The sequence below is a fragment of the Saimiri boliviensis genome, chromosome 3 (genome assembly GCF_048565385.1).
Source record: "Saimiri boliviensis isolate mSaiBol1 chromosome 3, mSaiBol1.pri, whole genome shotgun sequence".
NCBI lineage: Eukaryota > Metazoa > Chordata > Mammalia > Primates > Cebidae > Saimiri > Saimiri boliviensis.
The window spans coordinates 60,953,110-60,976,754 of NC_133451.1; the positions used below are offsets into that span (position 1 = coordinate 60,953,110).

Consider the following 23,645-nt stretch of genomic DNA (forward strand, 5'->3'; position numbering starts at 1 on the left):
ATTCTCCTGCCTCAGCCTCCCATGTAGCTGGGATTACAGGTGTGTGCCACTACACCTGGCTAATTTTTGAATTTTTAATAGTGACAGGGTTTCACCATGTTGGCCAGGAATTCACCATGAATTCCTGTCCACAGGTGATACACCAGCCTTGGCCTCCCAGCGTGCTGGGATTACAGGTGTGAGCCATGGTACTAAGACTCTGAAGTGTTTTCTTACTTCTTACTCCTGTGAATTTGACTCAGTTGTACTTCTTATAGGCACATGTATTCCACCTTTCTTCCTTCTGTAATCTTGTTTCCCTCCTTTTCTTTTATTTGCTGACCCTTTTATTTTGAAGATGGTTTTATTGAAGAAACCATTCATAATTAGCATAATCAGTAGATACAAAATAATATACAGTATGAGGAGAGTCAAATTTGGAAACTTACAGAGATAATTCTGAAGAAGTTAGTATTGCCCATAGTCAGTTAAATTTCAATATCAGATAAAAAATTGGTATTTGTGACACACCTATACTAAAAGTGTTTTGACTAAATATGACAGTAAAACAAGAAGGGCATGAACCAGATAAAACAATCTTGACAATGAAAAATTGAAAGCTGATGAATTTATTAATTTTTCTAAAATAACAATCTGAATTTGGGGAAAAATAAAATTGAAAACGTGTTAAAATATATTGTCAGGCTACTGTAAAGAGAAAAATATTGTGTAAGGTAAAGAACTGGATTTAGAAGTCTTATTAAGTCAGAAACTGTAGAAAAGCCATACAAGGCAGGTAGTTTTGTTTACTATAAGTAAAATGGTTGTTGCTAAGGCATATCAGACATAACTTGGAAGATTTATTGCAAGGATGACTCACAAAGGGAAAAAAAATATTGGATTTACAATTATATGTAATCCAAAGACATAGAAGCCTAGAAAAATATTCGTTTATGAATGGAAATAGAAGGTTGAGGCAGTATGTCAAGTCAAAAGTATGTCAAATGCATTAGTTGAAATGAATGTAAGTATCCTAAAATTCCATTAGCAGGACAATGCCAACCATGTGGAAGAGAGGCTTTATCAAATTTGTTAAAGACAATGTTTATATCAAAGTTTTTTAGGGAATAATAGTTTTCTCTAGAAAATTTATGTGTTAATATATAAAATAGAAAGCATTAGAATTGCAGTAATAGAGGCAGCTGAGGGTTTCAAAGTCCCACGAAAGACCACATTAGATATTTAGCAACCTTAATTTAAACACTAAAATAAGGATGATCTTATTTGCTACATTGAAATGAGAAAACAAGGTCATCAGATAACATGGGGAGAAATGCCAGATATAGGTGACGGGAGGATGGAGGCAGCAAGCCACGGTGCCATGTATGTATGTACACAATAGTCCTGCAAGATCTGCACGTGTACCCCAGAACCTATAGTACAGTAAAATAAATACATAAAAATATCAAATATAAAAAAATAAAATGAGAAAACAAGCACACAAACACGTTCAAAACAGAAAATAATTCTATTAATAAGTACCAAAGTGCCAGTTCCTAACAAATTCTTATTTTCAGATATAATGCTTTTTTAAGTAAATTCTTCTACCTGTTGAGCACTTGCTTTACTTGTTCCTTATATAAAAGCTTAGTATACCTACCGATTATTCAGCAGTCGTAAAGTTTATGATGTCTCTCCTTCTTCCTCCAAAGAGGCTCTCAAGAACAAGAAGAAATTTTTCTTTTTTTTTTTAAGTATATTTCTTTATTATAAAAAATTTTACTTAAAAAAAACCCTTAACTTTAACTTCTGGAATACATGTGCAGAATATGCAGCTTTGTTATGTAGTTTTACACGTCCCATGTAGGTTTGCTGCACCTATCAACCTGTTATCTATGTTTTAAGCCCCACATGCATTAGGTATTTGTTCTAATGCTATTTGTCCCCTTTCCCCCAGCCCCCCGGCAGACCCTGGTGTGTGTTGTTTCCCTCCCTGTGTCCATGTGTTCTTATTTTTCAACTCCCACTATGAGTGAGAATATGAGGTATTTGGTTTTCTGTTCATGTGGGTCTTTGCTGAGAATTATGGTTTCCAGCTTCATTCATGTCCCTGCAAAGGATATGATCTCATTCTTGCTTATGGCTGCAAAGTATTCCATGGGGTATATGTGCCACATTTTCTTTATCCAGTCTACCATTGATGGACATTTGGGTTGATTCCAAGTCTTTGCTATTGTAAATAGTGCTTCAAGAAACATGTGTGCATGTGTCTTTATAGAAGAGACTTGATCAAAAATATATTTTGGCCAAAGGCATTTAAGTTCAGTAATGACAGGAACTACAGGCAAGAAGGAATAGAAGTTGTGACATATGGAATCAAAGGCACTGATTTTTCTGATTGTTGTGTTATCAAAACCAAAAATGATTTTGTAAAAACTAAAAAGAAACTGAAATAATACATTGAAATTATCTAAATCCTATGCTAAGGTGAGATTATTACTGGAGAGGTAAGAATAATAATAAAATAAACAGAAGTCTAATTCTTATTTCAATGTAGCAAAGTATAGATATAATTTAAATGATGAAGACATCTTCCATATAAAGGAAGTATATAAAGCTCTAGGATTTAAAGAATATATATAGATATTTTCCAATGGCAAAATCATTTAATTATGTTCAAAGGCAGAAAGTAGAATTTTGAAGAAAGAGCAGGCAATAGAAATTATTTAGCTTCACATACATTGTATAAGCCTTTCCAGATATTCTGGTCACAGGTTTTAATTTATTACACTCTCTTCCTGGGCATTTACAGCTTCTCCCAGATTTTTTTCTCTATGTTGTTAGTGTCCACAAATAAAACAAGCATTTTGACATTTCACAGAGGTAATTATGGGACAAGTTTGATAGATGTCAGTTATAATGATAGAGTATAGGGGACCAAAAGCAAGACAGATTACATTTGCATTGCAACTCAGAGTCAGCTGCTATATTTTGAAACATTTAAATATTACAGTCCTTACATTTGCTGACTCCTTTAGGGGTAGGATGTTATAAACCTGAAACACTATTTTAATGTTACTGTCTTCAAAGTCTGGACTCTTGATTGAGCCATACCACTCTCCTTGGATGAGGGCATCTTTGGCAAAGGGAAGTTTGGAGGTGTATCTCACATTCAGAGACCGTAGTTTTCATGTTGCAGTTGACTTGAATGTTGAATTAAGTGGTCGCGGGTTTGCTGGGAAGCCTGCAGTGGCCTGGCAGGAAAAACACTCTTCCGGCCTCAGTCAGCAGACACTGAGGAGAACTACAAGGCTGTGGTAATTTTCTTTTCTTTTTCTTTTTTTTTTTTTCTTTTTTTTTTTTTTTGAGACGGAGTTTCGCTCTTGTTACCCAGGCTGGAGTGCAATGGCGCGATCTCGGCTCACCGCAACCTCCGCCTCCTGGGTTCAGGCAATTCTCCTGCCTCAGCCTCCTGAGTAGCTGGGATTACAGGCACGCGCCACCATGCCCAGCTAATTTTTTGTATTTTTAGTAGAGACGGGGTTTCACCATGTTGACCAGGATGGTCTCGATCTCTTGACCTTGGGATCCACCCGCCTCGGCCTCCCAAAGTGCTGGGATTACAGGCTTGAGCCACCGCGCCCGGCGGCTGTGGTAATTTTCTTATTGGAGAATGTGGCAGAAACTTGGGACTTGGCAACTGCCTATCCTCAAAGGCAGTAGACTCAGCTTGAGAGGACCAATGAGTTCCAACTAATCAAAGAGATTAGGATTTTTTTTTTTTTTTTTTTTTTTTTTTTTTTTTTTTTTCTGGTCGCATTAAACTATGAGGGAATGCTCATGAAAAATCATTAAATAAAATAAACACTATTAAATATGATTAAAAAGCAAGGCTTTCTCAGGACATACAAGTTACAACATAGGTAAATTTTACCAACTCACTGCTAACGATTCTGTTCATTTTACTGCATTAAGTAACATCTGATGACAAACACAGTTCCCAGCAAATATGCATTCATAATTTTGATAATAGACGAGACTTAGTAGGCAACATTGTTGAAAGGAGCTGTGGTCGGATTTTGAAAATCTCTGCCCTGAAAACTCTTTTTATCATTTAGAGTGAATGTTTATTTAGTGTGGCCTTCGTAGAATTCAATAAAACTTATTCAGTGCTTTTCCTACTGTCTTAAGGAATGCCTATCACAAGGTGTTTATTATTCCTTTAAAGCAAATAAATGCAGAAACTATGACTGGCAGTTTTATGTTAAATTTTATTTACCCAGGTAATATGCTAATTCAGTATCTATAAGTCAAACATGAATTGCCATCTTTCTTTAAATTCAGTTTCAAATAATAGTTAGTGATTAATATTTACAGACGAGATCTAATGCACAGCTCTTTACAACGTTGTATCTTTAAAATGTCCTGAAAAATCTCTGAGGCAAATATTATTATACCCAGTTTATAGATGAGAAAACTGATATTGAAAGCAGTTAATTAACTTCCCAAGAATAACCAGTTATACCGATAATAGATTCAAGGTTTGAATTATGATAGTTTTGTGTTTGAAATTGTTATGCCTTTGTTATAATAGATGCTGCCTTTTTCTTCCTGCTGTTTACTTGTACTCTGCCTTTCTCAGGCCCTATTAGAAAATCAAACTATATGCTTGGATCTCTGACATTCAACTGTCTTTCCCTGCCCCCAAATCCCCTTCATATTAAACAGATTGGAGCTTTTAAAATGTTTCAAAATAAAAGCCAAAATAAACCCAATTTAGCTTCATGGCAGATGTTCTAGTTCTAGGCCGAATTAGTCATCAAATGTCCCTCTCCTTTGTATGTTTTTATTGTTGTTGATTTTGGAGAACAACACCAAATTAATGAATTGCCTTTCAAATCCCCCCTCACAAATGTGCTTACAGCCATGGACAGTCGGCCCAGGTGTGGTAGCAGAGTTAATTAGCAATGTGCACATTAGACACATCTCTGAAGGCTGCGTATCCAATGCAAATGTTCCAGTGCTTAATGTTCATTCAGACGTGTATTGTGATTGCAGCATTACAGAGGACAAAGCTAGAGTGCTGTGAGCTTATGAGATTGGACAGAGCTTTCTTGTGGACTCATGAAAAAAACTGAAAGAGGCAAAGTGGTAAAATCTTTTACTGATTCCTTTGGAATTGATTCTTATTGCGTTAGCCGGTAGGATGCACATACTGCATAATAATAATTACATTGCTATAACAGGACATTTATTTGGGATTGCTTCAGCGCACAATATCCAGTGTATGTTTATGTGTGTGCTGGTCCATTTTAAAGTACCCCTGTCAAACAAAATGCCAGTGTCACATGACAAACATGACTAATACTCCTATTTACCATACAATAATTATACTTTAGCTTTACAATTTTCTGTTATTTTTCTATGGCACCTTTTTTTGCACAGATGTGTAACACGTTGAAACACTGGCACAAGAGTCTCTGTCAGACAGATGAAAATCAAAACAGCATTATTCTTACTAAGTAAGCCAGTCAGAAAGTCTACTTTAGATTTCTGACAAAATGGATTTGCTGACGCCAGAATTAATTTAGAACTAGGTAGTTGCAAGCAGCACTGGACAATCTCAGAATGTCTCTGTTAGGAAGATGTCTCTTAGTGCATGGTAAAGAAAATGCAGAATGAATTTATTTTGCAGATAAAATTTTCCATAAAAAGAATCAAAGTAAGATTTAGCCACACATTTTTAGTTCTTTTCCAAAACCTGCCAATCAAGTAAATTCATTAACCATTGAAAACATCAAATTCTCTATTACAGACTAGAATAAAATACTGCTTTGTTAAGTTAAAACAAACAAGTAGAATTTGTTTAATGAGTTAAAATATTTAATAAAAAAAAAGAATAATCTCTTGGGGCACATATTAACTTCTCCTTGACAATATGTATCATAAGGAAAAAATGCAACTACATAAAACAGTAATTCTTCAGCTTAGATTAACTGAGTTTTATTACTCATTGGTTGAAAAATTAGCTACTGGGTACAATGTTCAATATTTGGGTGATGGGTACGCTAGAAACCTAATTTCCACCATTAAGCAATATGTCTATATAACAAACATATAAATGTACCCCTGAATCTAAAATTTTAAAAAGTAAGAATTCACTCTAAAAAGAAAAATTTAATGTTAAACTGTGTGTCTACATATGTAAATATAATTTAATATTGAAGTTAACTGGTACAAGTACAGTCCCATTACATAGGTAAACTTAGTCATGGGGGTTTGCAGCTGGAATAGAATCTTTAAGGTTTACTTGTTTGAATATTTAGCACTTATACAAAATAATTTAGGTAAAATATTTAACTCCTCTGAGAGTGCCCCCTTATTTTTAAAGAATGGGTATAAAACTGCCTATTTATTTATGTACTTATTTTGAGACAGAGTTTCACTCTCTCACCCAGGCTGGAGTACAGTGGTGCAATTCAGCAACACTGCAACCTCTGCCTCCTGGGTACAAGTGATTCTCCTGCCTCAGCCTCCCAATTAGCTGGAACCACAGGCACACATCACCATACTCAGCTATTTTTTGTATTTTTAGTAGAAACAGGTTTCCCCATGTTGGCCAGGCTGGTCTGGAACTTCTGACCTCAGGTGATCTGCCCGCCTCAGTTTACCAATATGCTGGAATTACAGGCATAAGCCACTGCACCTGACCTGCCTCTTTAGATCACTACAACACACTGATGTATTGTAAGTCTTTAATGTTATTAGCTTTTAAAAAACCACCACTATTCTCACTAGAAAGGCCAAAACACTTAAAAATTATGACAAATATGAAATATGTTCATGTACCTGCACAGTTTAGCTGAGGTCACCCAAATCATGTCTAAGCATCCCATGTTTATGTGACATTCAAATGCATTAGCTTCTTATTAGTTCTGTAATAAATTACCACAAACTTAATAGCTTGAAACAACATGCATTTGTTATCTCATAGGTCTGGAGATCAGAAATACACAACAGGTTTCACTAGGCTGCAATCGAAATGTCAGCAGGGCTCCATTCTTTCTGGGGACTATAGGGAGGAGTCTATCTCACTGCCTTTTCCAGCTTATATAATTCACCTACATTCCTTGGCCTGAGGTCCCTTCCTTCATATTCAAAGCCAGCAGTGTAGTATCTGCAAGTCTTTCTCTCTAAGGACCTTAGTGAGAGAGATTCTTCTCTAAGTTTCTTCTGTAAGAATTTCTGATAAAGACCATTAGGACCACCCAGATCATCCAGGAAAATATTCCTGTCTCAAGTTCCTGGACTTAAGCACATCTATTCTATAAAGTCCTTTTTGCCATGATTAAGGTAACTGATTCACAGGATCCATTGATTGGAGCATGAATATTTATTTGGGGCGTGGGGTGGGCTATTTTTCCTCACCTTATTTAGCTGGGGCTATGACTTTTGCTCTTAATAGTACCTGCAATCCGATCATAGGAAATCAGAAGTAAAAGCAACACCACACTAAACCGTTGTAAGCTATAAATGTCATATTTAACTTAAAGGAAAAAACACACGATCATTTTTATAGTGTATGAAAGTTGTCCAACTTCAGTTTTATTTATTTATTTTTGTATGTGGATATTCATGTAGCCCAACACTATTTATTGAAAATATTTTTCCCCCATGAAATTATCTTGGTACTTTATCAAAAATCAATTGAACAGAACTATGTGGGTTTATTTCTAGAAGTTCAAATGTATTCTTAGTTATTATTTTTATGATGAATAAAAAATGGGTGTTGAAAAATTATTTTTCTGCATTTATTGAGATCTTCCTTCCTTCCTCTTTCCAACCTCTGCTCCTTGTTTCTTCTCTCTCTCTCCCTCTCTCTTTTTTCTCGTCTTTTGTTTGTTTGTTTGTTTGTTTGTTTTCTGGAGGGTGTTTAAAGGTTTCTAAACATAAACACTCAAAAATTTAATACAAACTATGTGGAGCAAAAATAATTGTTCAACATTCTCTAATAGTCAGTCTATAAAACATTTCATATTGGCCTAAATATTTTGGTGCTTTTTTTCCAAACAAAATACTCAGGTAGTTTTTAGATAGTTTTCTATTCTTGCAATTACTTGATTGTGTATTTAAGAATAACTAAAAAGGAAGGAAGGAAGAAAGGAAGGAAGAAAAGAGGGAGGGAGGGACGGACAGAGGGAGGGAGGGACAGAGGGAGGGACGGACAGAGGGAAGGAGGGAAGGAAGAAGGGAAGAAGGGAGAAAGGGAGGACGAGAGGAAGGAAGGAAGGGGGAAACTAGGAAGAGAGGTAGGAAAGGAATTAAGAAAGAGAGAGAGAGAGAGAGAAAGAGAGAGAGAGAGACAGAAAGAAAAGCAATGCAAACAAGCTAGCTGTATTTTGGACAGTTAGCAAGTCAATGGGAAACATAAAGATCTGGCTTAATTTTGTTTCTTCAAATTGCTGAGTATTTTCCCACATTTGTTGACTTTCAAAACAGAGCACTACTAGTAAGACAAAGGAGTCCAAACAAAGCTGGAAAATACTATAGCATTGCTGTAAAAGTTGACAGGAAAAATCATTTTTAAATCTACTGAAATTTTTAAAAAAGCAGAATAAGGTAGAAACAATATGATTTCAATAAAATTTACACTATTTTTTATTTTACAATATTTCTAATGAAAAGAATATATACATATATAATATATTCTTTATATATTATATGTAAATATTTTACTTATATGTAGTTTATTTAGACAAAATACATAAGGAATAATATATATATATATATATATATATATACACACATATGATGAAGGCAAACATATAAAAATATATACAATCCAATTTTTTAAACAGGGAAAAGAGCATATACTTCACAAAGAGTCTGTTGTAATGACCAATATGTATTTTAAAAGACAATGGGCAGCATTTGCCATTTTGGAATTGCAAATTTAGACAATAAGAGGATATCCTAGTACATGCTGAAAATGAGAAAAATTTAAAACATAGTGAATATCAAATATTGATGTAGAGATAAACAACTGGAACTCTCATGTGACTTTTAGAAAGAGTCAAAAGAAAAATAAAATATATGCACAATATATCAGAGTAGATTTATTTATAATATGTAAAAAATTGGAAACATTCTAATATGTAAACATAATATGTAAAAACTTGGAAACATTCTAAGTACACACCAGTGGCTAAAGGATACATAAATAGTGATATATTTAAATAATAGAATAATTTTACACAGCAATTTCCAAAGGAACGGTTGTAGCAATTGTTATGTAATAACATGACTGAATCTCAGACACATAGCAGTGGATAACAGCAGTTAAACAAAAATGTACATAGTTTTACTCAGGTGGAATTTAAGTGTAGATTGGCATCTAAATAGTATTACATCTGGAAAGTTCTATAGGCTGGTAATGTGTGTACAAGGAAAACATGCAGCTTGCTGGAAACATTATTACACGTTAAGTGGCAATTACATAGATACCATATAGGTAAAATATTTAAAATATATGTGTGTGTGTGTGTGAAATTAGTGCACTTCACAAATTTGTCATTTTTTTTTATTGCATTTTAGGTTTTGGGGTACATGTGAAGAACATGCAAGATTGTTGCATAGGCACACACATGGCAGTGTGGTTTGCTGTCTTCCGTCCCCTCACCTGTATCTGTCATTTCTCCCCATGTTATCTCTTCCCACCTCCCCACCCCCTCGTCCCTCCCCCATTTCCCCCCAACGGACCTCAGTGTGTAGTGTTCTCCTCCCTCTGTCCACGTGTTCTCATTGTTCAACACCCGCCTATGAGTGAGAATATACGGTGTTTGATTTTCTGCTCTTGTGTCAGTTTGCTGAGAATGATGGTTTCCAGGTTCATCCATGTCCCTACAAAGGACGTGAACTCATCGTTTTTGATGGCTGCGTAATATTCCATGGTGTATATGTACCACATTTTCCCTATCCAATCTATCATCGTTGGGCATTTGGGTTGGTTCCAGGTCTTTGCTATTGTAAACAGTGCTGCAATGAACATTCGTGTGCACGTGTCCTTATAGTAGATTAAAGACTTAAACATCAGACCTAACACCATAAAAACCCTAGAATAAAATCTAGGCAAAACCATTCAGGACATAGGTGTAGGCAAGGACTTTATGACCAAAACGCCAAAAGCAATGGCAACAAAAGCCAAAATTTGTTATTATTTATCAATTTAAAATAAATAGCTCTCCATGTGTGTGTTTTTTAAATAAAATGTATTCTCTTTGGGATTGTGTCTTCCAATCCAGATCCATGGCATATCCATTCACTTAAGTGCTTTTTACTTTTAAAAAATTTATCCCCAAATATGTCTTGATTTATATTCTTAATATAAATTATATTTTTAAAAATTTATCAACTAGTAATACTTTTAGATTTTTCCATTTTAGTATTTATGACTTTTGTACATTATTCTTGCCAATTTACATTAGCCAGAAACTTTAAAATACATTGAGCAGAAATCATTATACTGGCTCTTCTTTTCTGATTCCTATCTCTGTGGTGAATCTTTCAGCACTTGACCATTAATTATGATTATTGAAGATGTTTGTGAATTTTTTCATTTCATCACTGAGGTTGGTTGTTCCCTATAATTTTTATTGCTAAGATAAATGTTTTTGTTATGAATACATTACACTTATTTTTTCTTTATGAGGAAAATAAGGTTATTATCTCATTATTTTAGCATAGAGAGTTGTTTATCAGTTTAATATAATAAGGTTAGCTGGATTTGTATTTATCTCATCTAATATTTTTAGGGCTTCTTAATTTCTGGTTTATGCCAATAAGCAGATTCAGAAAATTCTTGTATAATACATATTTCAATGTTATTTTTCCCAATTCTTACTCTCTGACTACTGTGGAAGTCTAATTACATGCCTGTTATTAATGTCATTCTGTCATGTAGGTCTCTTCTACATTTTTCCACCTTTAATACATTATTTCACTATTTATTTTAGTTCATTCATTGTTTATTGTGATATCCCCAATCTTCTGTTAAATTCATCTACCTTCTCTATTTGCGATGCTTAATTTTAAAGTTCACTTACTATGATTCCCCAAAGTGGGTCATCTGTGGGCCTGTTAATATAATCATTCATTTTCTCTTCTTTTCTTTTCAGATTTGGTTATTTTTTAATAAAATTCCAGATATTTTAAATTGTAGAGACATTGGATGATTTTTTCTTCCCCTTTAGAAGTTTGTGTTTGTTTTCTGACAGACTGGAAGAATGGACTCAAGAGGGCCTGAGTTCCTTGGAAGCTAGATTATAGTTTCGTAGGGAGTATGTTTACTCCTAATAGTGTGGCCTATCTGCACTTCCAAAAGAGATATGGCCCTTTTCTTTTGGGAAATTCCAACTATTTATCTATCTCTCATCTATCTGTCTGTCATCTGTCTCTATCTATCTATCTATCTATCTATCTATCTATCTATCTATCTATCGCCTATCTATCTATCTATCTATCTATCTATCTATCTATTTATGTATCTATCTGTCTATCTGCTTTTTCTCTATGGTACTATGACAGTGGAAAATTCAGCTCCACTCCTCAGGGGCTCTGTGTCTATCTTCTTATTCTATGGCCCTGTGCACCTCCTTTTATATCCTTTAAGTGGAAAACTGACAGAGCATCAGAACCTTTTCTCTTACAAAGTGAATGACTACTCTCAAATTCCTAACTACTTTGGCAGCCCAAAATTCAAATTAATTTTTCTCCAAACTTAAGAAATTGCCACATTTTCACTTATTAACAAAAAACCTTCTGCCTGAGCTCACTCTCTGTATTCTTGACTTTTTCATGTACAAGTAATAGCACAAGTACTGAGGGTGAAAATTTGCTACATAATATCACATCAACTGTCTACAGTTTCTTCTTCCTGGGCTCTTGACCTTCAAGTCTTGTTTGACTCTGTAATTTCCTAGTTCCAACAACCATATACATATGTTTTATTGCACTTTAGGCATATGTGCAGAACATGCAAGATTGTTGCATAGGTATATACATGGCAATGTGGTTTGCTGCCTCCATCCCCATCACGTACATCTGGCAATTCTCCCCATGTTATCCCACCCCAACTCCCTACACCCTGCTGTCTCTCCCCTAGTCCCCCCCAACAGACCACAGTGTGTGATGCGCCCCTCCCTGTGTCCATGTGTTCTCATTTTTCAACACCCACCTATGAGTGAGAACATGCTGTGTTTGATTTTCTGTTCTTGTGTCAGTTTGCTGAGAAAGATGATTTCAAAACTTTTTCTGTGTATTTCCTAGTTGTTTGTTGTCATATTGTTATTTTACTTCAGTGAACACTGTTGTGGGCAGAATTCATCTTATAAGGTTTTACTTAATTTATTCAATGATGATTCTTAGGCTAAATTTATTAATAAATTATTTTTTTTTTACCATTCTTTATGTAACTGATTAATAAGTGTTTCAGGGAATGTGAAGACATGGTGATGACCTCTTTATTAATAACATTCTGGGCACAAACAGTCTAATTCATGTCCAAGGCTACTATTCCTATCTGCTTCTCCACATTTTTATAGAGCCAATCTAAATAAGAGAGTAGTATATGTCAGTGCATCAGTATTGACTTACAGGTCCTAGTAGAGAAAAATAGGGATTCGTCTTTTTGTTGCTAATTATATAATTCTAAAATTAGAGCTGTATTTTCAGTTTTCAAATTTTAAAAAGCATTTTAAATTAACATACTATTTTTCAGGTAGTCTAACTACATTCTTAAAAAATAAAACTATTTTTGTATGAATGAAGTCCTATATCTTACCATACTCATGAAATAACTTAGGAAATGTTCTTTTAAATTTTTTTCAATAATTATATAAGGGTATTTATAATTTCTTATATGTTCTGAAGAACTGTTCAGTGACTCTAACCTGCATTCTGGGAAGGTTTTAAAATCAGATTCAACTGTTTAACTAGACATAAGACTATTCAGATGTATTATGTCTTTTTGTTATTGTTTTAGTAGTTTTTATGTTTAAAAAGTTGTCTACACTTTGGGAGGCTGAGTTGACTGGATCAATAGAGGTGAAGAGTTAGAGGTCAGCCTGGCCAACATGGTGAAACTCTGTCACTACTAAAAATACAAAAATTACCTGGGTGTGGTGTGGGGCATCTGTAATCCCAGCTACTCGGGAGGCTGAGGCAAAAAAAATTGTCTAAACCCAGGAGGCGGAGGTTGTAATGAGTAGAGATTGTGTCATTGCACTCCAGCCTAGGTGACAAGAGCACAACCACAGCTGATAAATAAATAAATAAATAAATAAATAAATAAATAAATAAATAAATAAAATTTTCTATTTCATCTTTGTGATTAAGTTTTGTTGGATATTTTTCAGGGTATAATTTGAATTTCTTTTAAGAAAGCATAATTTGTAATTGTTATTACTATATTGTCCTTCCAAATTATGAAATTGCGAAAATTCCAGTCTTCAAAGGACATTTTAAATATGGGAAGAATTACTTTTCATGGTCAAGAGAAAATGTAAAGCAATAATAAATATTTCTAAAGCTTTTTTTCACAGCTGCCTACTTACCACTTAAAACTGTAACACTCAATCACCATCACATACTCAGAACAGCATAAAACACTTACACATTTTTCTCTGAAAAATCTGAGGTAAGTAAGCACGTTCTAGTATAAAATATAAAACACATAAAACAAAATTGTGAGAACAGAGAATTAAAATGCCCAGATTAAGATAAGAAAAATTTATCTTACTGCCCTGTGCATTCAGAACTGTGTTATATTCTCGTACAGAACTACAAATATTTAAAACATTGATAGTAAACTATAGAATTTCTTCAACTAGGGAGTTTCCTATATGAGTCAGTGTCCTTAAGGTAGCACATGAAGGTGTCATAGTAATCACAGAAAGTAAATATTGCTCCGTTATTAATTATAGAAGAAATGTCTCCTAGAAGCAGCTTAAATGTCAGTAAAAAAATGTAAAAAAAGAAAAAAAAGAAACAATATGCAATGGCACAGAAGAGTTCTATGATTAGGGAAAAGCTAAGAGAATCTCATTAGGCAGGATTTTCTTTTAGTCCATTAGGGCTGCAATAACAAACTGCCAGAGACTGAGAAGCTTATGAGCAATTGGCAAATATTCCATGCAGTTCAGGAGGCCGGGAAGTCCACAATCAAGGCATACACAGTATTTGGCAAGGGCCCTCTTCCTGTGGAAGGGACAAGGCAGCTCTCTGGGTTTCCTTTACAAGAGCACTAATACCATTCATGAAGGGTCTGCCCTCATGATGTAACCATCTCCCCAAAACCCCGACCTCCTAATACTGTCACCTTGAAAATCGGATTTCAACATCTGAATTTGGGGAAAGAAAAACATTCAGCTTATAGCATATTATAATCAGTAGGAAAAAATACGAATATATTTCCTGGGAGGAATAGAGAAAGCATGTAGAGAAATATACATGAAATGGAAAACACAAAATTGTGTTCATAAGTGGAGGAAATATAATGGATTACCTGACAATATCAGACACCTTTTTATAATTAAACGTATAACTATGTTCATTTTAGGTTGAAATTTATTGACTAGATCTGAAGCTTTATTCCTCTTCAAAACATTTTTCTATATATGTATAATTAATGTAATAGTGAAGTCTGAAAAAAAACAGAACAAAAAATATTGGCAATATTCCAAAGTTGTAGCACATCTCTAGGTAAAGTATAAGTTTTCAATATTTTACAGTATTAAGTTTTTTCACTTTTAACATATTCTTACCTGCTTTATGACTTATAGATGAGGCACTGAAAAAAAAAAGGAAACTAATAAAGAATAAAAATTTTTACTGGCTTTCGTCTCTGTTTTATCATGGCCTCTAACTTTAATACGGGCTATGGGTAACAGGGCTTACACAAGCAAAAGAGACTCGTGAATCCTCAAGTATAAGAAATATCTGCCCTGAATACTGCCCCTGGAAATATTGACTTCCAGATGTAAGCTGTTTTATTTGTGAGTCATTCTAGGGGGAAAAGACATGGTTTTAAGAATCACATAAGAAAGCATGTTTCAAGTAAATTTTCTGCTCAGTATTGTAACTGTACCATATCAAGACTGTATAAGGTTGAAGAGTTTATCTGAAATGAGCTTTTAAACCTTTCAAGGTTTCTAACATAGTTTTGGTACAAAACACATTTTTATTTGTCACAATCTGGAATGTGGAAATACCCTCTCAGTGAACCAATGTCAAATGTGACAGTCAGACAGGCATTAGCAAAACATTTATTTTATTTTTTCTAAAAATCCATCAATCAAAGAAATGAAAGTTAAAGAGAGTTGATGGACTGTACCTATATTCCAGTGTGTTAATAGATGTTGTCAATAAAGAATACTTACAGGCATGAATCGTTGTATTGCATATATAGTAACACACACACACACACACACACACACACACACACACACACACACACATATATATATACATACATATTTTCTATTTGTAAAGCAAAATTATTTAATTCATTTAAAAAGACACTTTTTAGATTCCATATTTTTATTCTTATTACTTCAGAATGCTGCTTTTTAGAATGAAATAAAAAGGTGTTAGTTCATTGGAAAACCACATTCATGTTCGAATTACATGTAATATTGGAAGATGTGGGTGAACATTTCAAATTATGAAAAATAAAATAAAAATTATTATTGGAAAAATAGTTCTTGTTCTCATTTATTTTAAGCTAATAAATATTTATTCTAAAATAATTTTAGATTTATAAAAGTACAGTGTAGTATATGAGTTTCCATATGCTCTTTATATACCTTCTTTCAATATTAACATCTTATATGACTAGGGCAAATTTATCTAAACTAAGAAATTAATATTCATAATAAACTGTGAATTTCATTTGAATTGTACCTCTTTTATCATCCATATTATTTTTTTCTGTTACTATATCCAATCCAGGAAACAATGTTGCAATTTGTCATTAATCTCGTTCATCTATGACAGTTTTCTTATGTCTTTACAATCTTGTCACTTTTGAAAACTGGTTAGGTATTTCAAATAAAATCCTAAAATAGGGTTTCTATGATGTTTTCTCTTGGTTAGATTAGAGTGATGGATTTGGAGATAAAGTCCACAGTGATGAAGTGCCAATTTCTTCATTTTTAATTTTTATGGCTACATACATAATGGATGCATATATTTATGGAGTACATGAGAATTTTTAATTCAGGCATACAATGCATAATAATAGCATTAGGGTAAATGAAATATCTGTCACCTCAAGTATTTGCTATTTATCTGTGTTACAAACAATTAAATTATACTGTTATTTTTGAAAATGTACAATAAATTATTTTTGACAGTAGTCTCCTTGTTATCCTATTAAATACTAGTTCTTATTCATTCTAAGTATATTTTTATACCCATTAACCATCTCTACTTCCCTCCAACCACCCTGTGCTACCCACAACCCCCACACTACCGTGCCTTTTCCAGTGTCTGGTAACTATCATTCTACGCTCCATCTCCGTGACTCCAATTGTTTCAATTTTTAGCTCCCACAAATAAGTGAGAACACATGAAGTTTGTCTTTCTGTGCCTGGGTTTATTTTACTTAATATAATGACCTCCAGTTCCATCCATGTCATTGCAAATAACAGAATTTGGTTCTTTTTTATAGATGAAAAATACTCCATTGTGTATATGTATCATATTTTTTTTATTCATTTGTCTGTTGATGGATCATTTTCAGCACATCATAGCAGGCATTACATGGTATCAACATGACTTCTTACTAGTAATATTAAACTTGACTGCTTGGTTAAGGTAGTGTTTGCTAGTACCCTCCATTGGAAAGAAGTTACCGTTTGTGTGTGTGTGTGTGTGTGTGTGTGTGTGTGTGTGTGTGTGTGTGTTTCCTTTTCATACTCTATTTTTTAGATGTGAGTCTTGAAGTCTACCCCATACTTGACATGGAGTGGAGGGTGATATTAGATGCCACATCATGGAGGAGGAGGCCACCAGAATAAATTATTTTAAACTTTGCTTTTAGAATTAATTGAACTTTCTCTCCATTTGCTACTGAATATTTTTATATCAGTATGAATTCATATATCTTTATGCTATTTTTTGAGTTACGCTCTCTATTGTTTTTGAATTTTTGCTCAATATTTTTTCAGGTTTGATCAGCATGAAGACTTTCAGGTTGGCTGTTCTTCCATTTAAGAAACTTATATAATTTGTTTATTTCATTGGTTGATTTGAGCATTTCATTACTTTCTAGAATTATAAGATATTTCAGGTTTAATATCACATTTTTATTGCTCCAGGCCCCAGTTCATCTTAATGAGAAGGATATTTTAAAATCTTGAATCAGGCCCTGAGTGTGTTCATTTTTATTGGGTGTCATTGATTCTAGGCCCTCCTAGCTGGCAGAGCAAGCAAATACAGATGTACATACAAGAAGCATATGCACACACATGCATCTGTTCATCTGCATGTGTCTGTATCTACGTACTCCGCCTATCTATAATCTGTTGTTCTATCAATTTTTCATGATCTATCATCTATTTCTATTGAAATAAACATAAGTTCATTTGTGTAGTCTACTCTAATCCAGCACCATGGGGTTCATTCTAGCCTCTCTCTCCTCTCTTGCTTGTCACTTCATTTTCTAGCAGTAAAAATTCTGGCTTCCTTTGATTATAATTCATACAGTTTTGTTCAACCTTAGTTACATATAAAGTAATTTAAAAATTGGTAACACAAACCCTTATTTGAAAAAATATATATATAAACTAGAGCAGAGGTTGGTAAAAATTTTCTGTAAAAAGGCAGATAGTAAATATTTTAGATTTTGCAGGCCAAAATTAAAATTGAGCAACTGTTCTGGACAAAATGCCAGTGTATATACATAATACATATAATATAAATGTCTATCTATCTATCTATCTATCCATCTATCTATCTATCTATATGTGTGTGTGTATACACATATGTTTTAAATTGTAAAATCATTCTTACCTTGCTGATCACATAAAAACAGGTGGCCAGATTCTGCTCACAGGATAGTTTGCTAAGCCATAAAATGTTAATCCAATACAGTATTTATCTATAACTATCTTTACATATATTCAGAGCATCATTTCCTGTAGTTATTACCTCACTCTTTTCAGTAAGATTATATCATACATATATTTTAATTCACTTTTAAGAGACTCAGTTTCTCGAATTTAACTTTGTAATTCAAGCATAATTATCATCATAAGATTAATCTCCTTTATTTTTTACATTGGTTATTTCATAACTCCTTTAATTAGGTAACATGTGAAATCTACTAAATATAAAAAGTAAAAGAAAAGAATATGTACCTGTATATTGCAGATAAGCCAACAATTAGATTAATAATAATGGTTATTCCAATCAAAGACTCTGAAGGACCTGGTCAAAAGAAAGGCAGCCATTTAATTATTTGATAACGTATGTTTTCCTTTATACCAAGCACTAAGGGAAGCTAGATTGAGATCTGGGATTTGGAAAGATCTGAACTGCAGAATATTCATCCTAAATCTTAGCTCCAAAGCTAACCGTAGAGTTTTTGTACAGATAAGAAACTATTTGGCAGTAAGTCCAACTTCTAGTGAAACAAACATTTAAGAGAAAGTTTTGTTGCTTACACTATTTGTTTCTCACTACTACGGTGGCAATAAAAGGACTGCCAATGAATGAGAGTGCTACTGGTTCATGTAAGTGGAATTATACAGTATGTTTCCAATGACTGGCTTATTTCACTTAAAATAATGTCTGCTGGCTAGGTGCGATGGCTTACTCCTGTAATTCCAACATTTTGGAACTCCAAGGCAGGCGGATCACGAGATCAAGAGATTGAGACTATCATGGACAACCTGGTGAAACCCAATCTGTACAAATAAAAAAATTAGCTGGACATAGTGGTGCGTGCCTGTAGTCCCAGCTACTTAGGAGGCTGAGGCAGGAGAATTGCTTGAACCCAGGAGGCTGAGGTTGCAGTGAGCCGAGATCATACCACTGCACTCCAGCTTGGGGGAAAGAGCGAGATTCTGACTCTAAATACATAAATAAATAAACAAGAAAATAAATGAATGTCTTCCAAGTTCTAAAATAGTCATACTCATGAAAGCAGAGTAGAATGGTGGTTGTCAGAAGCTGGGGAGAAAGGAAAATGGGGAGTTGTCCTTCAATGAGTATAAAATTTCAGTTATGCAAGATAAGGTTTAGAAACCAATTGTATAAGACTGTGTTAAAAATTAACAATATTGTATTGTTCACTTAAAAATGTGTTACAAGGTTAGAACTCATGTTAAGTGTTCTTACTACAATATTGTACAAAAACTTTTTAAAAATATTTTAAAATAATACTGTTACAAAGGTGGAAATTATCATTTCAGGAAAAAAAATCATGCTTATATTGAACCCCCATTTCTGGATTAGAATAAAAGCAACATGGGTAATTTTGAAATTGTAAGAAATTGCCATTCTATATTGTGGTTGGCAGAATTTCAAGATGTCCCTGAAAATCTTCTACCCATGGAATATCCTGTATATGTAATCTACAAGAAAATGAATATGATAGATTTTGCTTTCATGATTAAGTTATACTACATGGCTCAGTTGACTTTTAGATAGAAAGATTATGTGGGCTATCCTGACCTATCTCATGAGCCTTTTAAAAGCAGAGTTTCATTGTATTTGTTGTTTGTTGTTTGTTTTGTTTCGATTTGCTTTTTCAAGATGGCTTCAGAAACAAGAGGCTATAAGCACAGAAAAGATTTAATGCACTTTTGCTGACTTGATGATTAAGTGGATCATGTAGCAAGGAAATAGGAATCTCAGCCCTGTGACCGCAAATAACTGAATTCTGGTAACAACAAATATGAGCTTGGAAGTGGATTTTTCCCCAGATCCCCTATAAGAGAACACAGTGAAGCTGACATGTTGATTTCAGCTTTGTGATACTCTAAGTAGAGAACGTACCATGCCACACCGGAATTCTGCCCTACAAACCACGGAGCTAATAAACTGGTGCTGTTTTTAGTTTTCATGTTTGTGTAGCTTTCTAGATGGAAATAAATTAATACGTACATTGTATAAAATATTTGTGCAATATAATTTTAATCCTAAGATAATTTGCTAATTATGCAGGACATTTTAGCACATTATAGAAATTTTAAAATGATTTTTTCTTAAAAAAATTTTGAAGTATTATTCTGAATGTGGCGTGATTTACCCAAGAATGTACAACTAACTATATTAGGTCAAAAAATAATAATGTAATTATCTCAATACATGACTTAAGTGTTCCCTAGCCAATATAACACATCATGAGAAAATGTGTTATTAGATATTAATATTCTTGCTTTTTAAAAATAATAATGCCTTCTATTGTAAAAACCTGAAGAACATGATATGAAATAATTCATAATTCTCTGGATTTTGTTTAAGTATCTTTTCTATAAAGTCATTGACTTTCATAATTTAAATCATTTATATGGTAGCTAAAAACTAATTCATTATGAAGTGCTTTATATATATGTGCTTTATATACACACACACACACACATATATATATATATATATATACACATATATATGAAGTGCTATATATATATAAAATTGTACTTTACAATATGGGGTACATGTGCAGATCATGCAGGATTGTTGCATAGGTACATATATGGCAATATAGTTTACTGCCTCCATCCCCCTAAGTCACCTATATCTGGCATTTCTCCCCATGTTATCTCTCCCCAGTAAAAACAAATATTTGAGCACCTACTTTACAATGAACATAACCTGTAGTGATCATTTTTATCACATATTAAGTTTAGAATTGCAGGAAGTAACAGGTAAAACCCATTTTTTAATTTTAGTTTTTCTGTTACATTTTGATTCTCCAGTTTTCTTAAACAAAAGTAATTCTTCTACTTGAAGTTGAGGGAATTTTGAGATTGAGTATAATGGAGGGATTAATGTTATACCACAAAATTGTAATATGATAATCACATTCTCATTTTTGAGTATTTATCTAACTATCCAATGTTTTCATGCAATCTTATTAAACATAAATGCTTAGCAGAACTTTGCAGGGTAGCACAGATCATGTTTCCAAAGATGGCTGTGATACCTCGTATTCCATGTGTTCTGCTGTAACACAACTTTGCCACTCCTCCATCCAAAAGTACAATCTGTTTTATCTTCCCTTGAATCTGGGATGGCCTGTGACTGCTTTGACTAAAATAACCTGGCAAAAGTGATGTTTTTGGTGCCTGGAAACATCTGCTTTTGTACTATGGGTGAATTCGGCTACTAAGCCAGAATTCCAGCCAACATGAGACCATCGTGCTTTATGGAAGGCCAAAGCTAGCCATGCAAGGGACTGTGTAGAAATAAAGAGAGATTCATGATCAGGCTCCAGTGATGTCAGTCATCTTAGCAGAGACATAGCCCGTAAGAGTGAAGAGCCACTTTGGACAGTTCAGCCCCCATAGAAACATGTGGGGCAGAGATGAGCTATTCTCTCCAATCCCTGCCTCAGTTACAGAACTGTGGGGAAATAACTAATTTTCTCTTTCTAAGACACTAAATGTTTTTACTTAGGATCATCTGTGACCATAAACTCTGCCTTATTCTTTTTTACTCTGGATGAACTTCATATGCTCCTACTGGAAGCAAGACTTCCCCCACCTGTGTTCTATAAACCATCTCCACTTACCAATAAATGATCTGTCTGTATTTTTTCTCCCCTTTTTTCTGTTATCATCATTTTTCTTCTGGTTACTAATTCTTATTAGTATATAATATACTTCTTTTTTTCTCATAATCTTACATATTAAAAAAAAAAAAAAAACTCTCCCGACTCTGTTTCTCCTTTCTGCTCCTTTTGTCTAAGATCTTTTGTAACACATTTATTTGGAAGACTTATCTATACAAGAGATACTATTCATGACTTACTACTTGAATTCAAACCAGTTTGGCTTTTTTTCCCCGTTTACCTCTAGAAATGCTCTTAAGAAAATTGCCAGTGATCTCCAGATTGCTAAATCCAATGGGCATTTTTAAGTTATGAGACCATAACTTGACCTACCAACTTTATCTATACAGTTGGTCACTTCTGCCTACGTTTTCAAAGGATTTTTTTTTTCTCAGCATCTTTATCTTTTCTGTTCTCTTCCTTCACTTTTAAAATTGATAACCTCAGGGCTGAGTCTTTGGACCTTATATTTTATATCTACACCTATGTCCAAAAACAAACACCTGGCTCCTCCGACGTGCTGTTCACATAGTTTTCCATGACTCAGTTAATGGTGATTCTATTTTTATTTTACTGAAACTTTAAAATTATCTTTTACACCTCTCCTTTGTTATACTTAATAAAGAAAACATTATTTCTATTTCTTCCCACCTTTTAACTATTTCAAGCCACCATATTCTGTAGGTTGAATCACTTCTGTCACATTCTAACTGCTGTCTCTGTTTCTCTATACGGATGATCCTTAATGCCTCCTTTTCACACAGCTCTCAGAATGAACCTGTAAAAAAATGCTACTCATATCTTTTTCTGGTTAAAACTCTCCAGTGGCTTCCCCTTTTCACACAAAACTTAAACTAAAGAACTTGTAATAGCTTCTAAGGCCCTCCATGTTCAGTCCCCATGCAACTCTTCTAACAGAAGCTCTGTATTCCTTGATAGCTTCACTAGCTTTTGGTCGATCCTCTGATAAGCCAAAGAGTTTCTTCTTAGAACCCTGAACTGGTTTCCTTGGCTTAAAAGGATATTTCTATTGTTTTCCACACAGGTAAAAAATGTAAAGTCTCCCCTGCATTTTTCAGATCTTTGTTCGAATGTCATCTCAGGGATGCCTTCCCTAATCTTTCTATTTAAAATATACTCACCCGTATGCTAGCATTTTCTATTCTAACTGGTTTACTTTTCTACACAATACACATCATCTACCAATGTATATATTTTGCCTATTTATTTCATAATTGTCAGACTCCCTAAATTAGAATGCCATCTCCAAGGAAGTAGGAATTTTGTTGCTGTTTCTCGATCACTGGTCATTTGATCATTGTTCTGAAGCCACAACTGATACAATGTGGTGCTCAGTCAATATGTGATAAACTGAAAAATTAATGTGGTAAAATTTTCAGCATAGAGAAACTTCAGGGAGTTTAATAAGAAACAAAAATTGAGCTAAAGCTACTTAGTCTTATAAGGCTTCAATTTCTTAATAAAGTTTCCTCACAATTAAATCAAAGTTTATTCAGTTCATCATGCATCATAGGCTGGGTCATTTGTGTGTGTGTGTGTGTGTGTGTGTGTGTGTGTGTGTGTGTGTGTGTGTTTTGTGGGATTTTCTTTAAGAAAACCTTGACATACAACTAAATACACATTTAGTCTTCTTTTGTAGGAGTAAATGAGAAAAAATTTTCCAAAACCAAAATGTCATTTTAAAGATACTTTTAAAAAGTCTTATAACACCTCAAAAACTTTCATGATGATTTTACCTTTTACAGAAATATTTAAATACAAATTTTAAGTTAGGTAATAATTAATGATAAAATATTTTATCTTATAACAA

At 33.7% G+C, this 23,645-nt stretch overlaps 1 long non-coding RNA gene across 1 annotated transcript in view; it reads right to left on the reverse strand.

Moving 5' to 3' along the window:
• LOC141583901 (uncharacterized) overlaps positions 1-23,645 on the reverse strand; it is a 137,407-nt gene that overhangs the window by 32,770 nt on the left and 80,992 nt on the right. Inside the window, exon 2 of the long non-coding RNA XR_012516740.1 lies at positions 18,396-18,465. This is a non-coding gene — a long non-coding RNA (uncharacterized LOC141583901). The remainder of the gene's footprint in view (positions 1-18,395; positions 18,466-23,645) is intronic.